Source organism: Malaclemys terrapin, chromosome 3, assembly GCF_027887155.1.
Source record: "Malaclemys terrapin pileata isolate rMalTer1 chromosome 3, rMalTer1.hap1, whole genome shotgun sequence".
In the NCBI taxonomy this organism is placed as follows: Eukaryota; Metazoa; Chordata; order Testudines; family Emydidae; genus Malaclemys; species Malaclemys terrapin.
In genome coordinates, this window is record NC_071507.1 from 177,006,548 (window position 1) to 177,020,994 (window position 14,447).

Below are 14,447 nucleotides of genomic sequence, written 5' to 3' on the forward strand. Positions count from 1 at the left end.
GCCTGCTAGCCAGGGCAGCTATTTAGATGCAAGTGCTGGTTCCCTAGCCAAGAAAAGACTGTGAAAAAACTCCTGGCACCAGAGATAACTGACTGAGTGCTCCCCAGAGACATTGTGGGGCTTGCCCTCGCCAGCTTGTGGCTGCCCTGCCCGAAGGAACCTAGAACCCCAGCAAGGTGCTGCCCTGGACACAAGAGGGAACCCTACACAGGAAGCAAGTCATTGATTGAACTAGAGGAGCCATGCCCCAAGATGAATGGACTGGTAGGAAATAGCCCAGGGCAATGGATTCTGAATCCCCTTTGGGAGGGACACCAACCCCTCTGCTCAGGAGTTGACATACACAGGGTCCTGGTCTGGGACCTGGTGGAAAGGGAGGGCCCTACCCCTCTTCAGTCTTAAAGGTAGAGGCCACTCAGCCAGCAGTGGGCTGAGAGCCATGCAGTCTAACCATTAGGCTGCCTGGCCACCCAAGCCCTGTTTCAGAGAGTCTTGGCTAAACATAGTGAGTTAATATGGCTTCAAATGTGTTAGCCTGCGTCTTGACAGGGATTTTCTATCCTGTTAAGCTAATATAACTAAAAACACAGCCTTTTTGCCCATCAAGACAGGACTATATACAAGTTTGATAGGTTGAGTTATGACCATACAGTATTTGGCTAGAATGTAAATGACCATGTAGCACTGTATCACTCACACAGGGAGCTCAATGAATGAAGAGACATGCCAAACTTAGCAGTAGGATTGTATAGAGTATAAAAAGAACTCGATATATGATATGTATAGATACACTAACTTTTTACGTTTCCTTTTTTCCCCATATATGGCAGAATCAAAGCACTACAGAGCTTCTCTCTTTGCAAAGGCTCCTGGACATGTACTGCATCTGTCACCATGACAGGAGTCCAAGCAACCACAAAGTAATAAGGATTTACCAGCAGGTGCAGAGGACTTCAAAAAGTTAGTTTAAAATTATTTCTGTGTTGGATGCCCCCTGCAACCTAGTTTGAAGGGAAGTTAGACCAGAAATCAGGGCTTTCTCTCTGTTTATATTACTGCTTTGGCAGTTCACCTTTATGCATGAAATATTGAAAGATCATGGATTCCAGGATCTCTTTGAATAAATATATATATGTGCATTCAAGTAAATATTAATTACGTTAGACAGCAGAAATGTTACCAGGTCATAATAAATGCAGGGCCTATTCAGTGCCTTTTCTCTCAAGCAGCTATTTCAGCGTAGGGTCTGCTTCAAAACATCTATAAATAACATATATTCCTCATTCATTAGGACAGAGTTTTCTAGAGCTACTACTGATAGAACACATTAAGTTTAGAATACATCCATTGGGAGGGGCTTGGGATCTAGAATGCTCTGTACACTCCAGAGAGTCTCAGGAGAAATACTATCAGGGGTTCCTACTGATGACATCTTAAGGATAAGGGGGGGGGACTTACATCCTTCCTATCAGTCTTTAAATTCCCTGTTCCTTTAAGATAGCAACAGAAAGGGCCCAGCAGCTACTCTCTCAGTAGGTCCCACCCTCCTGAGCTGCTTGCAGTAACTGATTTGACTCTCTTAGGCAATGATAACAATCAAATAAAAGCACCAGCTCCTTGTGCATCGACATCCCTCTCGGCATTCAAATCTCTCCTTTGAAACATACTTGTATGCCAAGTTTCTCCCCTGCCTTCTGCCCCAAAGATATCTGGACTTTGAGCTGCAGTATGATGTGTATAAACTGCATTGGTTGATTGAGATTGCTAGGGCTTGTTCAGGCAATGCTACCACAGCTGCAGCTGCAGGAGGCCCTGAGTCAGCCAGGACTCGCCCCAGAAGGGACAGATTGAAATACTGAAAGTGTGATGCTTATTGCTCCAGTGCCATATGATGCAGAGCACAAGCAGCTTCATGCTGAGTCACAATTCTATGGTGATAAATAAAATGAACCCCTTGGGGAATCTGACATCTTCCCTCTATTGATTCCGCTCTCATCCTGTTTTATAGGACACCTCTTCACTACTCCCCTCACAGGCGCCGGCTTCCTCCTTGTCCCAGGGCTGCTCAACCCTCACTCTGCCCCAGGCCCCACCCCCACTCCACCTCTTCCCGCCCCCGCTCCACCCCAGGCCCTAACCCCACTCCACCCTTTCCCCCAAGCCCTGCCCCTGCTCCGCCCCACCCCATCTCCTCCTGACCAGTTCTGCCCTCTCCCCAAGCACCCCCCGACACTGCGCCCCCCTCTCTTCCCAGTGCCTCCTGCACAGTGCAGAACTACTTAATAAATAATAATTTCCTTTTCACTGGAATTTTCCATTGCACAATGTGTCTATTTCAATGCATGTTTACTATTGTTTTCCCTAAAACTCCTACCTCACCGTCAGCGTGAAGAAATTCAATGCAAAAAACTATGGTAATGCAATGTGGTGATTGAGAATTTAAACTCCTAAGTCAGGAAAATCAAACCAGCTGTACTTATATTGTAGCTCAGCTGTGTTGCACATAGTTGGTCCAATCCTGCATAAAGTAGAAGTCAGAGGATTTCCTGTGTTGTTTATCTTGCATTATATATGTTTCATATAAAATCAAAACACTCATTTTTATAACATAATTTTTCTGACATTACACTACATTCAGGTGTGACAGATATGGCAATTTCCTGCAATATTTTTGGATTTATGTGTAATTCCATGAGGGAGTAACCACAGCTGCGCCAAGAATTAAGAACAGTCGGGGTGATTAAGCAAATTCCCTAAGATTGTAACATCTCAAGAGTGGCACCACCACCGACTCATATTTACCGGTTCAAACTGGATTTTTCAGCATCTAAGAGACCAAGAAAGGACTTGGATAAATAACCTAAGTTTAAACTGACTCAAAAGGGCCTTCTTTCTAATCCAGAAAGGTTAGGACCTTCCATCCCAGGGTAACCCCAGTTCTCCCTTGGAAGGGTTGGAAGGATTTTGGCCAACTGAAGCCCCACAAAACTGATGGGTGACCTCTGGTAAGCAGGGCTGGCTCCAGCATTTCTGCCGCCCCAAGCAAAAAAAAAGCTGCAATCGGCGGCGGCAGTTCAGCAGCAGGTCCTTCGCCCCTAGAGGGAGTGAGGGACCTGCCGCCCACGAATTGCCGCAGGTGCCGCCCCTCTCCCTTGGCCACCCCAAGCACCTGCTTGTTAAGCTGGTGCCCAGAGCCGGCCCTGCTGGTAAGCTTTGAGCATGTGTACAGGAACGTTGAGTGTGTGTGTGTGTGTGTGTATATATATATATATTCTTTGTAATACTTTGATTTTAAGAATAAATGTGTTTGCTTATAAGGGCTGTGTGGTAACCTGTCACTGCTGGCAACTACAGCTGTTCATAGCCTTTGAAAGAAAGCAAAGTGCAGACACTGACCTGTTTATGCCACCTGGCTTTCTGGGGATATTACCATGAACGCAGGAACTATGCATCCTGGAAAACCCCCAGTCAGGAGAGAGAGAGAGGCAGGTCTCTGCCCAAGAGAGGTGATAGCTGAGGAGCCAGGAGTCTAGAGTGGGTGCTCTTGGGGAATCCCAGCGGGGAAATACAGGGCACTGTGATGTATGACAGTGTGAATCGCCATAGTGCCAGCAGTGTATAAGCAAGTACTATAGAAGGGAAAAGCACAGAGAAGTCTCCTCATAGTTTTTTTGGGAAAGGAATAGTTAAAAGAGACAGAGAAAAATGAATTATGAACAGCCGAAGAAAGGTCAGCTGCTTGAGCTATGCAAAAAAAAAAAAAAGGCAGCTCAACACTGGAGAACAGAACAGAGTGCAACTAGTACAGTGGTTCTCAGTCCGCAGCCTGCTTGCGGCCCAATCAGCACACTGTTGCAGCCCATATGACATCCTCAGGGCCATACAGTTAGTATATATATTGTGAGGATGTGGCCCACATAACACATAAAGAGCTGCATATGCAGCCCTCAATGGTAAATAGATTGAGAACTACTGAGCTAGTAGATCTGCTGTACAGAAAAGGAATGATGGTCCATGTTCGCAGGGAGCATCCAGCCTACTGGCAGAGGGTCCATCAAGCTGGGAAAATCTTGGAACTGACTCCTCAGAGGGAGCTTGGAGAGAAGCTGATAGAGGCAGCAACCATATTCCATTGGGATCAAAGGCACCACTGCAACAGGAATTGTGGACAGATTGAAAGGTAGAGCTAGAGAGGCTCTGACTGCAGAGAGACAGAGTGTGAGTAGAAACCCACCTGCTTGCAGACGGGGAGCAACAGAGTGAATCGGTAGAGGCAGCATCAGTACAAGAGAGGAGACAAGTGCCAGCATGAGGAGAGAGAGAGAGAAGGATAAGGAGCAACATCATCAGCTCCAGATGGAGAAACTGCACCCACAGAACCATGGGTGAAGCAAAACCCCACATACCCGTCTCAGTGGGTAGCATAGATTCTAAAATGCCTCCTCACTTTAGGGAGGGTGATGACGTGGATGTGTTTTTAAATGCCTTAAAACAGTGGTTTTCAACATTTTTTTCATTTGCAGTCCCCTAAAAAAAACTTTTAATGGATGTGCAGCCCCTTTGGAAATCTTAGAGTCTGCAGACCTCCAGGGGTCCGTGGACCACAGGTTGAAAACCACTGCTTTCGAAACTGGGTGTGAATTGAACAAGCTGATGGACATAGTATGGTATGTGCCTCCACTATTGTCAGGGACAAAGGCTTTGGACATTTCCCCTCTAATGGACGGAGAGAACTATAAAGATTATGAATGATGTAAACAAGCTTAGTTGCAAAAGTTTAAGCTGACCTATGAACGGTATATGAGAGGGTTTGGGGAATTCAGAAAAAAGGGGAAATGACAAATGGTGAGGTTTTTAAAATTCAAATTAAGGGTTATGTAAGAAAATGGGGAACCGGGAGTGGGGTGGGGAGGGGTTACTACAGTCAATGAGGCCTACACATTAATGGGTTCAGAACAATTCTATACACTCTTCCACCCCAACCTGAAATCTCAGTTAATAGACAAAAATCCCAGATATGTAACTCTAGCTGGGAAGTGGGCTGACCATTTTGTGGAGATTGAGCCTGGGTTTGATAGAAAACCTAACAGGAATGAAATGGGATCAGAGGACAAGGATCCGGCCCAAGCAGAAACCCACATCCAGTGGGGAGGGAAACCACTTCCAACAAGCCCTGAGATGGGTGGGAAATAGCAGTGTTCCATATGTGGCCAGCAGGGTCACTTTGCCCAGGATTTTCCACTCTGCCCACTGAGACTCAGTGCAGTGCTGGAAAGGCCAGCTACACCCCAACCTCACAGTTAATTGTGTGACTAAATGTCTGGCGACAGGGAGTCACACATCTAGTCTGCCGATGACACATAATGTACATGCTGAGCCATTCACACCCCAAACCACCACCACATGTCATGCTGCACCCTCCTGGGTGCAGATCCATTGGATCGCCAGTGGGAGTGAAAGGTGGTAGTCAGTGGGGAGACATTCATTAGATGGAGAGACACTGGGACTGCTAAAACTAAGTTAAGCCCCATGTCATGAAACCCCATCAAATGTCCCCAGGGTGTGAAATCTCAGTTAAAGTTCCTGGTGGAAAAGCCTTTGCTCTACCTACAACAAAGATTTCTATGCAGACCCAGATTGGTCAGGGGTGCTTGTAGGTATAATGTCAGATGCTCCATATTCTTTGCTTTTGGGGAATGATATCATGACTTTGAAAGCAGAATGGATAAATCAGACCTCAGTTAGCTTCAGACCTGTGAGAGACTGTTATAGCCAAAATGCAAATAGTATAGGTGACAGGGACGAGGGGGTGTGGATCCCCCCATGCCATTATACAAGAGGAATCAAGTTACTTTCCCAAAGTATGCAAACAAATACCTGGGGGGGATAAATGTGTTTGCTTAGAAAGAGTTGCGTGGTAACTCATAACTTCTGGAAATCACATTCATGGCCTTCAAAGAGAAAGCAAAGTGCAGATGCTGACCTGTTTAGGCGGTCTGGCTTCCTGGGATATTAGGGATATCAGGGATATTAGGCAGGGAACTATGCAGCCTGGAAAAACCCTGTTCAGGAGGGAGAGAGAGAGACAGGTCTCCACCCAAGAGAGGTGATGGCTGAGGAGCCAGAAACCTAAAGTGGGTGCCCTTGAAGGACCACCTGTATATCCCAGTTGCCTTGAACTGTGATATACAGGTCTGGGGCCTGCAAAAGTGACTGTAAGCCACCTTTGCAGGCCTCCCTCAAGTTACCCAGTGCTCCAATCAGTTGATTCTAAGGTTCTTTCCCTTATGTCGTCATTTATGTCTATGCAAAATATATGTAAAACTCTGCCATCACTGCATGTGAGTGGAGAATTTTGATTTGTGTAAGGGGACTCTTGTCCCATTACTAAAACTCAGTGGGGGTATTTTGGTTGGCTAGCTCCCAGTACCAAAAGGAAGGGGAAGAGTCGATGGCAAATCAGGAGCCTGAGACTTACAGTCCCCGGGAACAATGGGGAGAGGCCAATGCTCCAGGTCAGCCTGACTGACAGGCTGGGCAGGCTAATTAGGGAGTCAGGAGTCCAGGGGGTCCTGTCCTCCGTGTGAACTGGAATTGCCTGGGTCAGACAGAGTGGGGCTGAGTTAAGGAGAGAGCAGGGCAGACATGTCAAACCCATGGAAAAACGCAGAAATTGGGCTTGTTTTTGGCTTAATTGGCTTGTGAGTTGCTTGTTGGCTAGTTTTTGGTTTGTAGCTTGTTGCTTCTTTTTTTTTATTGTCTTCCGGCAAGCAGGGGTAAGGAGGGGCAAGCAGGAGCAAGGGGGGGAGAGAGTCAGGGATGCACAGCGGGCCCACCATAGTCCCAGACTGCACGCTGGGGGGCTCTAGTCACATAGAGTATTGGGGTTCTTAGGGACTGGCTTGTTTTGGCCTTGTTTTGAAATGGGATTAGATTGATTTTTGGCTTATTGTGAAAGTCAGGATGCTTATTTACCACGTGAAAGTCGGCAACTGTGGAGCAGGGACCCAAGCTATGCTGGGAGCTGAATCACAGAAGCAGCCCGGAGAGAAGACCTGCGCTGGGAGGAGAGCTATAGCAACCAGAGACAGAGGGGCCAGAGAAGCAGCCCAGGGAGCTGGAGGCAGAGCAGCAGCAGCAGTGCTGAGGCAGAGTGGAGCTGGTGTTGGGGCTGGAGCAGTCCAGAGCCAGGTGCGGTGAGCAGCTGGAGAGAGTGAGGGGGACCCTGGGCAGCGGGCCCAGCACAGGGAGATGCCCCCAGCCAAGAGGCCTTGCTGGCCAGACTTGGAGGGGGATCGTAACCCCAATGGGGCAAGGGCAACACTAGGAAGAAGGGTCCTGCCACCTAAAGCCTGAGGGTGTGTGGCCACCGCCAGAGAAAGTGTTCAACCCGCAGCATCCCTGCAGCACTGCCAGGGCCTGTGAAGAAGGCCTGAGACTTGTGAGGAACAGACTGAACTTCCCTTACATTCCAGAGACTGCTAGTTGTGATGTCCCCATGCCTAGGGTTACCATATTTTAAGTGTCCAAAAAGAGGACACTCCACGGGCCCCGCCCCCGCCCCAACTCCGCCCTTTCCCCGACCCCTGCCCCAGCCCCGCCACTTCTTGGCCCCGCCCCAACTCCACCCCCTCTCCTGGACACTTCGCTCCCCCTGCCCCTCCCCCTCCCCTGCTTCCCGCAAACATTTGATTCGCGGGAAGCCTGAAGCAGCAGGCAAGCTGGGGTGGGGGGCACGGCCCGGTCCAGCCCCCCCCGGCCGAGCAGCTCCCTTCAGCGGCCGGCCGGCCAGCCCAGGCCAAGAGGCTCTGGCCCCAGCGTCTCCCGCCCGGCTTGGCCGACCCCGGCCCCGCACCGCCAGCTCCAGCCCCCGGCCCCAGGCCAAGCACCGCCGCCCCCAGGCCGAGCGCCGCCCCCGGGCCAAGCACCGCCCGGCCCTGCACCGCTGGCCCCCGGCCGAGCACCGCCGGCTCCCGGCTCCGCACCGCTGGCCCCAGGCCCTGCACCGCCGGCTCTGCACCACCAGCCCCGGCCCCCGGCCGAGCACTGCCGGGCCCGGCCCCCGGCCGAGCACCCCCTGCCCAGCCCCCGGCTCCGCACCGCCAGCCGAGCACCGCCGGCCCCCAGCCCCGGCCCGGCTCCAGCGGCTCCAGCCCCTGGCCGAGCACCGCCGGTCCCTCCCTCCCTATTTTCCCAGACATGTCCGGCTTTTTGGGATTTCCCCCCGGACGGGGATTTGAGGCCCAAAAAGCCGGACATGTCCGGGGAAATCCGGACGTATGGTAACCCTACCCATGCCACAAAGCGGGGTTATGTGTTTTCCTTTAACTTTTCTCATTTTTTCCTTACAATGTATTAAACAGCAATCAATTAAAAAAAATTGCTTTCAACTGTATGTAATGATCAGTGGGTCAGGGAAGCATCCAGTGCAGAGAGAGCACCCCATAGTGGGGACACCTTAACCTCTACTCTAAGTGACCATAACAGGGTTGGGGGTCGAGTCCCCCAGGAATCCTGGGTCCAGCCTTGTTGGGGTTACGAGGACTCTGCCACACAGGAGAGTGGAAGGGGAACCCTCAAGGTCAGGCAGGCCTCTGGGTAAAGGAAGTGGGAGCGAGGACTCAGATCTTTTTGCTAGCCTATATCACCGGGTAATGCAGGGGTAGGCAACCTATGGCATGCGTGCCGAAGGCAGCACACAAGCTGATTTTCAGTGGCTCTCACACTGCCCGGGTCCTGGCCATTGGTCCGGGGGGGCTCTGCATTTTAATTTAATTTTAAATGAAGCTTCTTAAACATTTTAAAAACCTTATTTACTTTACATACAACAATAGTTTAGTTATATATTACAGACTTATAGAAAGAGACCTTCTAAAAACGTTAAAATGTATTACTGGCACACGAAACCTTAAATTAGAGTGAATAAATGAAGACTCAGCTCACCACTTCTGAAAGGCTGCAGACCCTTGGGGTAGTGTATAAGCGAGGAAAGTTCCCCACAATAGCGGGACAATTCCCACGCTTACATTTGGTAGTGCTCTATATCTGCTTTAGGAGATAAATATATTTATGAATGAGGTCTTTCAATGCCCTTGTGTAGTTGATAATTATCCCCATTGTACAGATGGAGAAACTAAAGCACAGAGAGGAGAAATATCTTAAGCAAAGATACTTGGTCAGACAGTAGCAGAACTGAGGCTCTAATTTAGGTAAGGGCATTTGAGTACTACTGCGAAGAAATAATAAATTATAATAACCAGGAACAGAACTCACATCTGTGGATTCCCACTGCTGTGCTCTACCATTAGATCATACTTTGCCAGAGTGTGGTTCTTCAGAAGGGATGAATCAACATGGTCCATACATCAGAAGGGAAGACTGAAAGATTATAAGCAAATAATTCATATAGGCTTTCATAGAAAACTTAAGATAAGGACAGTGGAAGGTTAAGCATCAGTAAGAGGTCATTGTATGTAAATGAAAGTGGAGAGCACTGAGTTAAGTCAGCTGACTATCTCTTATTAAACTTCACTTGACTATCTGTCTGAGGGATACATAAATGCTAATGTGACCCTGTGGAGAAAGTATTCTTGAAAGCATAATAAATTTTAATAGTAGATAGATATCCTAGAAATAAATACTCAGGGCAATGCTAAAATGGCACTTACGACAATACCACTTAGACATTAGAGACATTAAAATAATTGGTTTCATGTAAAACAGATAGCTAAAGACATTGGATTAGTTCCCAGGAGCATGCTAGAATACATATCAGAGATGAGTTCTTTAATTGAATGCATCTTGGAATAGGTATAACAGCCTATAATATATATAGTATGTCAGAAACCTTAACAATGATGGCTACATTTCATTTTGCACACCATCCTGTCCCTTCTAAGTATCTTAAAGGTACAATAGCTAATCTATTTGTTTAAATTATGCTTTTATACTATTTTATACTCTGTGAGGCAGGAATCCCATGAGTTTTCCTGCAAAAAACCTAGCACAGTACTGGAGCAATATAAATAATAAATATATTATGCATTTATAAAGAATTTATCAATGTGATGCATATTTAACATATGTGCACTTTAAAATTTCTTTATATTGTGAGGGAATAACATTTTCTCTGTTTCCTGTGGAACATATTTCACATTTTATTGTATAGGAATATGAATCCTAATCCTGCTTTCTGCATTCTCCAATTTGTTCAACTGTACTAGGTTACAAGACTAATTTTTAAGGATTTATTTTTTTTATTTTCCATTTTAGCTGTCCTCTTAGAAGCTGGGAAATACTTTGCACCTACATTTTTTGTCCTTTTCCTATTTGATTAGTAATAATCTTACTTTGTGTTTTGAAAAGAGCAGAAATTAAGAGGCCTGATTCTCCACTAACTTCCACTGTTTGTTATGTAAAACACTACCAGCAATGTGAGTGGAGACTTCTGGTATGGTAAGTTCTTGCACTCACTTTGTATTGGTATACATTTAAATATAAATCCATAGATATTAAGTCAGAAGGGATCATCATGATCATCTGTTCTAATTCTTGCAACAAGGCAAGAAGTAACAAGTAACAAGGTGCAACATGTCTATCATTGTCCAACAACAACTGCAAATTGTGAAGGGTATTATCATAAAAGTATAGCTTTGAAAATAAAAGGCCAAATGCAGTGCAAATGAAATAAAAATATTACCATGCAAATGTAAGAAAATATTAAGATGCAAATAATGATTTTTTTTAAGTGACATAAAAGAAAGATTGTGATTTCCTTGGGATAGTATATTAAATCCAGAGATTGACTTGCTGTAACATGATTATTGAGCTAATTCTTGTTGATAGGTTATAAAGATGAAGTCATCCAGTATCTTGAATTTAGTCTACTAGTTTCCTGACACTTAAAAGAATGTTTTCAATGTTTTAGGTGCAAAATCTGAGCTACTTTTAAATGTTATCATGTGGATTGAAACTTTTTCTAGAGTCTCATTTTTTATTTAAAAAAATCTATTACTCCATTACTGCAGAAAAAAACAGTAAGACCAACAATTTCATATTAAGATGCCTGAAGGTGGCTCCTAAGTAAGTGGCTAAGGAACTACAACACTTGTTTACTTCTTTGGGAACTGTAGGGACTCAGTTCCTTTGAAAATAAGACTACATATTAAGATGTCTATATTTGCATTTAGATGCCTAATGTTGTGTGCCTGTGTTTGAAACCATTACCCTAAGTTTTTATGGATCACAGAAAAATGATGGTCAAATCTTGCTCACCTTATTCACCCATTCGTACTCCAATTCAAGAAAGTGGGACTACTTGTGTGAATAAAGCAAGTTGGATTTGGACAAATGTTTTGTGCTGGCTCCTCAGCCAGTGTACACTGGCAGCTTAGTACCAAAAAGGTTAAGGTTTTTATTAATTTCTTTTAGGAAAAGTTAACAATGAGTAAATAAACTGGGCTTAGAGTGTCACAATCTCCCTCCTGGTCTCTCTGCTCCTCCAGGGAGAGAGTAAACTGCACCAGGTCTATACCCAGCACAAGATTCATTTTCTGACATGCCAGTCATTTGTGGGCATGCTGGAGACTTAGAGTGAAGTCTCCACCCCTCTCAACCCATTTCCACCGACTTGTGTTGGGGGATGGAGTATAGTGGCACCATGGAACCTACTTCCCCCCTTGTACTGCTACTCATCATGCAGGTCACCAAAGCAAGGGAGTAAAGGGTGTTTTATGCCCCTTACTCACTTGTGTACTGTGGAAGCCAGGCCACAATTTGGCCCCCAATGGGCATTCAGTAGTTAACACACTTTTCAAAATTTCCAAATATAAAACACATGTTAATATTCAGCTCAAATCAACAAAAGCAACTTTTTAAGGGCATAAACTTACTTGCTACCATGCCTCAAGCAACATGCTGTGCTGTGCTTTGCTTCTCTTCTTTTTTAACAATACAATTATAAGAGAACCTAGAAAAGATGGTATTCTTGTATATTAAGGGATGAAATATCTATTACTGAATGAAAAGAGCATTACATCTTTTTACATTACATACATTATAAGTATTGTGGAGAATATTGGAGCTAAATTTTGAGATAGCCTCTCTCTTACTGCCATTTTTTCCATGACTAATGTATCCCTTGTCCTCGTTATCCAGGCTTTAACATTGGGTTGTTCTCTCTTTTTCCACTAGGAATCTATGGTATATTATGCAGCCACCCAGAGTTGTGAAATCAGTTTATCTCCTCTTGATACTGTTTACCGACTTGACTGGTAATCCCAGAAGACTGTCAGAGCCTATGGGAGAGTTAATATAGCTACTGCTCTGATCCAAAAGGGTTGGATTTCATGGCATCTTCACCACAGATGGAAGACTCACCACATTCACCAACTGATTTTTCCATAAACCTTACAAAGTTTTCAAGAGGTCAGATATCACTGATAGCAAATGAAAGGGGATTCTGGAATGATTCTCTTATATCTTATGTACATGTTCACGTCATTATGGGCTTTTCCAATATTAATTACCACTGACTGAATGCTGACGGTGTGAATTTGGGATCTGGCTGAAATTTATCCATGGCAGTCCTACTTCTCACTGTTGAATAGTGAGATCTCAATTGTTTATCTACACAGAACTTAGTAGGGAAGAGGATCCTAAGTAGAACTGGTGCAACAAGTATGTTAAAAAAAAAAGACCCTTTGGATTTCAGGCCACCATTTGTTGTCTTTCGTGTTATAACTGAGTGTTTACTTGGTGGGCACACAAATCTGATCAATTGGGCTAGGCACACACAAAACTGAATGATGGGGCAGGGTGCACATAATACCTTCTCCATCTTTCTCTCTGATTTTATCCTACAAAAGAGAAGGGCTCCTGCACAGCTGCTGACATTTTAGGATTCATATGCAGCTTCTGAAAAGTAAAATATTTTCCATCATCAGCTACACTTTTGTCCCCAACTGATCCCCCAATTAAACATTATAAAACACAAACTTTGGTGGCAAGTAATTAGGATTGCTGCACACAAAACATACCTGACACAAACCCACAAAGGCGAGGAAATGAAAAGTTAAGCCACGTAAGAGTGTATACACTCTATTCCTCCTCCCACAAGCATATGCCTTACTATTATACAACTACCATACACCAAAGACCACACACTGCAACCTTACTCTGCACCTTTAGAGATGTCAGCTTTCTATCACCCTCTTAACTGCCTTGCTACACGCAACCCTTTACCAAACTATCCTCTCCCAATCCCACCGCAACAAAGTAGTACACCAGTTTTGAGGACAAACCATCTGGTAAAGGGGGGACTGTGCAGAAAGGCAGCAGATAGACTTAAAGTTGCAGTGCTAAAACAGTCAGAGGAGACTGCACCATAGATATTAGCAATAACAGATAATACTATGGTATACTTAAAATCCACAACCAGCGCTTAATTTGTGCCAGGGCTTTCCAGGGCTGAGCCCCAGCATCTGTAAGCTTGGCAGTTCATAGCCCTGACATCTCTGGGTTTGCTGCATCAGTTATGAATGTAAAAAACTTGCTTGAGCCCCAGCACCTAATTTATTGAGCCCTGGCACCTCTTTCATTACAAATTAAGCACTGCCCACAACCAATGCTGACAGCATGCAGGCTCACTGAAATTGAAGCCCCCTAGATTTTCCAAAGCCAGGACCCAGCTGTGGCATCAATAGACGTACCTAATGGGAGGCCACAAGTTTAGAGAGCTGCACATAGGCAGAGACCCTACAGCAGGCTCTGAAGCACAAAGGCCAGAAAAAGAATGCTGAAAGTTCAAGCTCTATAAGGCAGTACCTCATTTATCTTGGTACTGGAAATAATGATTGCAGGGCTTGGCCAGACTGCATTAACCATCAACCGTTGGCCAGACAGGACTCAGGCTACACATGGACCTCTTCTCCTTTACAACAGTCAGAAGCAGAGAAGCTAGACTGCAAAGGAAGCAGTAGTGCTCCCAGTCACATTAGAGGTCATGGGGGCATCCTTTGATGCCAAAGAGCCATGTTCCAGAGTAGGTAATGAAGCACCTGTTTTATCTTAAAGCATGAATCACCTATTTCTAGGGAGGTGCCAGAGCACCCTAATCATGCTGAGATGCAATAGGGTCCACAGGTGTCAGTCATTCCAAAGCCATGCTGCACCAATCCCTGACAGGGTAACTCTAATTTTTAAGGTATGTATGTGCTATAAACATTTTCAAGATACTGCAGCACCAACCAAGGCGAAGTATTGGACCACTCAGTAACCCCAGCCCTAAATAGAAGCATCAGGTTAAGTACAATGTGAGTACCCTATGAGATGTGGAGGCCTGTTTTGGGGTTGCCAAAGCTCACCCTAAGACCCTGCCTGAAGTGCCAACGCTTACAGTGTGCTTAGCCCAGAGCCGTCCCTAGGAGGGTTCAGGGCCCAGGGTGGAA